This window comes from Solenopsis invicta, unplaced genomic scaffold (genome assembly GCF_016802725.1).
Source record: "Solenopsis invicta isolate M01_SB unplaced genomic scaffold, UNIL_Sinv_3.0 scaffold_1025, whole genome shotgun sequence".
NCBI classification, from domain to species: domain Eukaryota; kingdom Metazoa; phylum Arthropoda; class Insecta; order Hymenoptera; family Formicidae; genus Solenopsis; species Solenopsis invicta.
The window spans coordinates 1600-6616 of NW_024105219.1; the positions used below are offsets into that span (position 1 = coordinate 1600).

The following is a 5017-nucleotide window of genomic DNA, read 5'->3' on the forward strand; positions in this document are numbered from 1 at the left end:
CGATCTAATACTTGACTGCTGTCGTGTCATTTCAATCTCATCATGTAAACATCGCGTGTAATCATCGAAAGTTATCGATTTTACAACGTTGCTCTTGATTCCTTTGACTTTCTTCGTGTCGTTTTTACCCTCAACGCGCAAGGCATACACTTTGCTCTAAGCCCGAGGTTCCCCAAAATTTTTTTTCTCGTAACCACTTTCAAAATTTTTTCTGGTTTTGGACCCCCCGCTGCTATATTTCTACCATATTTTCAAAACTCGTCAAAAATGTAAAGATTAGGTCTAACGATGGAAATTTGCGTCGCGGCTGAGTTCAAAAACCCCAAAAATTTGGGGTGATAAAAATAAAAAGAAAAAATATATTTTCTTGTGTTCTATTTATTAAAATAATATGATTACAGACTTAATAGAATTAAAATTAAACTTAATAACGTAACGTAACTTCCAATGCAAATCAACAATTAAAAAAAAAAAAAGTCATAATTTTAATGGGAGGGATGTACTTGATGGATTGACAGCAAATTATCAATATTTGGCTTCAGTTTTGTGAGGAATAACCGCAAATCTCCCCGTTCTGTGATGTTCAATCTGCTCCTTTTTTTTGTTAATAGGTTTGTAACGACACTAAAACTTTTTTCGACAAGGTATGACGAGGGAAACGCTATCAAAAGTTTTCTCGCAATTTCCCATAGCCCAGGATATTTTTCGGGTATTTCTGCCTGCAGCCAAAATGTTTGATAGCCTTTTTTAAATTTCACCTTCAGCTCCTCATTGGTGCTAAGCTCGAGTAGCTCCTCTTGTAATACCACATTCGCCACTTCCGTTTCATCAAATGGATTTATGATCCATGGTGGTATTTCCATCGTCAGAATATCTTCAAATCTATTTTTGAAGTCATTATGCAGGGCATTTAAATGTTGAACGTATGTCTGTATATCCTCATCAAGACATTCTGCCTGTGACAAGTTTGGAAACTGGGAGAATTCGCGCCGACTAATATTTTTGCTTCATAAATTTCAATTTTCCAAGAAAAGCCGAAATTACACCCTTTGTTTTTATTAAATTTAGGCTGTCCCTTGTAACTGTAAGTTAATGTCATTAAATTTTTTGAACAAATCTGTCAAATACGCGATGTCTGCTTTCAATTTGATCAGGTTTTCTTTTAAATCTGGATCTTTACTTCCAGAAACTCTAAAACTGATTCAAAAAGTGAGTAAAATCTTGTTAAACATGCACCTTTCGACAACCAGCGTACTTCAGTATGTAAGAGCAATCGTTGGAAGTCTTCATCATTTTCGTCGCACAATTGTGCAAATAAACGAGTATTTAATGCATTGCTTCTTATTTTGTTAACTACTTTAATCACAAATTGAAGCGATTGGTGCAATCTATCACTCAAATTTTTCGCTACCAGGTTTTGTCGGTGGATGACACAGTGAATTGCAGTTACTCCTGGTATAATTCTTTTAAGATGGCTTATAAACCCACGATATCGCCCGAACATGGCAGGAGCTCCATCTGCTGCCACCGAAATAAATGTTTGTAAATGGAATCGACTTTTCCTTAAAAAAATCACTCAGGACATTAAATATTGATTCGCCTTTAGTGTCCGTCTCCAAAGTTTTCGCGAATAGCAGCTCTTCATGGATTTCTTCGTCCATAACAAATCGAACATATGCCAATAATAATGCTTCATTACCAGGTAAAGTTGACTCGTCCAGTTGAATAGAAAAATGAGTTATTTGCAGATAATTACACAAGAAGCTTTCAATATCAGAGCTCATTTCATCAATACGTCTTTGTACAGTGTTGTTACTCGAAGGAATTCTTTTGAGTACGTCAAATGGAGGTTTGTGCAGAACAGTTTTTAAAACCTCTTCAATAGCGGGTAAAATTAACTGTTCTCCGATGGTGTGCGGTTTTCCAGATTTCGCTATAAGCAATGAGATATTGTAAGATGCCCGCAAGCCATCATCGTTACTTTGAGACGTTGAAGCGAACATACTGTGCACGGTGGGTCTCTTTTCATATTTTTCCTTCAATGTTTGAAAAATATTTTAAATCTTTACTTATTTTATCAGGATGACACCTTCTTAGATGATCTTCGAGCTTCGATGGTTTCATAGAATCATTGCTCAAAACTTTGTTGCATAAAAGGCATATGGGCAATCGTTTGTCTGCCTTTGATGGAAGAAAACCAAATTTCAAATAATCAACACTGTACTGTCGACATTTCTTCTTAGATTCAGCCATTTGTATCAGTTACCTACCTGTAAAGAAAATCCTGTTTGTTTTAATAATTATAAGGCGATTTTAACAGGATATGGCTATTTTAACAGATTAGAATAGGATTAATTATTGCAATGAAAAAACCTAAATGCCGGCGGCAAAACTGATTTTAATTATTAAAAGCAATAAACCGCTAAGACCCATATAGAGGTTTTCACAAAACGGCTGAACCTATTGTAATGTAATATAAAAACATTTTTTGATAATTATATAATTATTATATTGTGATACATTTCTGTAAATTGGAAAGAAAATACTTTTAAAGAATATTTCATCAAAACTCCGCAATTTTAATGATTTATTTATTACTTTGATGTACGTTACAAGTGGTACATAAAGACACGTACAATTTATGAAAATATTTTTAGTCATTTAGAATTAGCAACTACGAGGGCACTGAAATATGTACAAACATGCAGGTCAATCATATATCTCTCCTTTAGTGAATCACCACAGTCGGATAAATAAATAATTTATAATAAAAAGTACTAAAAGTTCAATCTTTCTCGGCTTTCTGTTCTTTTATAGAAGTATCGAATAATGGCCCTGTTCAGTATTTAATTTTTATTACGTACCTACTACGCGCAAACATAACAAATATAATATTATTACAATACAAAATAAAAGTATGTATAACAAATAGGCAGGTACTTACTTTTTCCGGCACTGGCAAACACTAATATCGATTCACTCACACTTTTCTTTTCAAAATTCCAGAAACAAATGAGTAACGTTTGTCCTTGGTATTCGTATTTATATTGGTGAAGAATCAAACAAGTTCATGCAAGATTGCAAACACAGCACAAGTCGTATTTTGTCCCTTTGCACGCCTGAACAAAAGCGTTGCGGACGGGTGGGCGGACGGTGGGGGGGTAAGCGGGTCGCAGGCGACGCTTTGCAAGTCTCGACACGCGTCGTACTGAATATCGAATATGTTTTTTCAAGTAACAGTCGCTGACCTTCTTAAAATACACTACTCAAAAAAAATTTAAAGGGGGGTTTTAAAAAAAAGGAAAATTAAAGCTAAATAATCAGGCTATCTGATCCAATGCCGGCCTAACTGAAAAAATTTTTTCAAGCCCCTGGACCAAAAAAAGCAAAAAATTTGCAAAATTTTTTTTCGCGCTATCAGTTAGGATTGCATGAGAACCGTAGCTCCTAAAAATTTTTAGCCAAAAAATCTAAAAATTTGAATTTTAAAGCTTCAAAAAGCTTTTTTTTAAATCTCAATACGACCATTTTTCCCAAAAAAACAGCCTGTCAAAATCACCGAAAAAATTTGGAATTTTTTTTTCTCCCTTTTTTTAGTAGTGTATTATTTGCCTACATTGATAGGTAAAGCTAAGCCAACATTTTTGTTCTTTATTATCGAAACCAGATAAATTTTCGTGGACCCCCACTTACAACTTGTGAACCCCCATTTTTTTTTCACGCCAACGTAGACCCCCCTCGAGTCCCCGTGGACCCGTGGGGGGCCACCTGGACCACTTTGGGGAAACACTGCTCTAAGCCCTATGAATTCGGTCATGATCGCACCATTGTTTTCATCCTTTATTAAACCTGGCACTTTTTTTTTAACAAGCGGAATACCGTATGCATTATCAACCGCGTAATCACTCGTGTCAAATTTATTAAATCGCGCTTTATAATTTCGTATACGTCATCACATTTAATGTTATATTTAAGCTATCCGTATCAGTATAATAATTTTACATTTCTCGCGAAACATCGGCGCCATATATTCTGATGAAATTCATACAAACATGTCTTAGATATGTCAAGGATGCACATACCCCCATAGATTGGTTTGTCAAATTTCACCTCAAGCTTACGCATTTCGATTGCAACCAAAATTTTCTGAAAAGACACTACGACTGTGGAAATTTGGCATAGCGATCATTTCCTCCGCGCCGTATCTGCCTTTTCCCTTTTATCACAAGTCGCACATCGACGTGATTGCGCACGTTCTCCATGGTTTTTTCCAAATACTGCGTTGTTCATTAATTTTTATAAATTTTTTCGAAATTGTTTTTGGCGCATGTTCTGAAATCTGTATTTAACTGAAATAAAACGCGAAGCCCGGTGATTGTGCAAACTGTAATATGCGATGTATTTTTGTCACTCGAAGGCCGTGACGAGTACACTGCTGCAGGTTTCGATAATGTATGACGTGTAACGATGCACCTCCGCATCGTTCCCCCTGGGGGCCCCGAACCGCTCCCCTGTCCGGCCGAACACCCGCCGGACAGACGAACAGGCGCCACGCGCCGATAATCGCCTCACACGCGCGCACGAACGGTCCGACAAGCGCGCCGTTAAACGCCCGAAGTCCGCGCGCACGCGCACGGATTCGCATGCTCCTGGCGTTGGAGCGACAGAGAGGCGTACGCTCAAGCGAGAGCGCGATACCGGACCGATCTCGGAGCAGCGGGGATGCTGTATTCCGAGAAGAACCGAACTCCACTCGAACATCCCCCACTCTCCGAGATCGGGGTATAAAAGGCGGACGATCCCGCAGAGAGATCGACTCCTCTCCGGTCCAGCCTCCGAGCCAGACCCAGGAAATCCGCGTGGTAGAGCGAGCTCTGTCACCGCCGAGAGATCTCGGCGATTTCCGATCCCGCTTTCCCGGCACCTAGGGAATCCGAGTGGTAGAGCGAGCTCTGCCACCGTTGAGAGATCTCAACGATTCCCTCAACCCATCTCCGTCCAAGCGTCCACGGTAACG

The 5017-nt window shown here is 38.6% G+C and overlaps 1 pseudogene; it reads right to left on the bottom strand.

Annotated features, from left to right (window-relative positions):
- Window positions 1–485: 485 nt before the first annotated feature.
- Window positions 486–2253, bottom strand: LOC105206853 (annotated as a pseudogene).
- Window positions 2254–5017: the final 2764 nt, after the last annotated feature.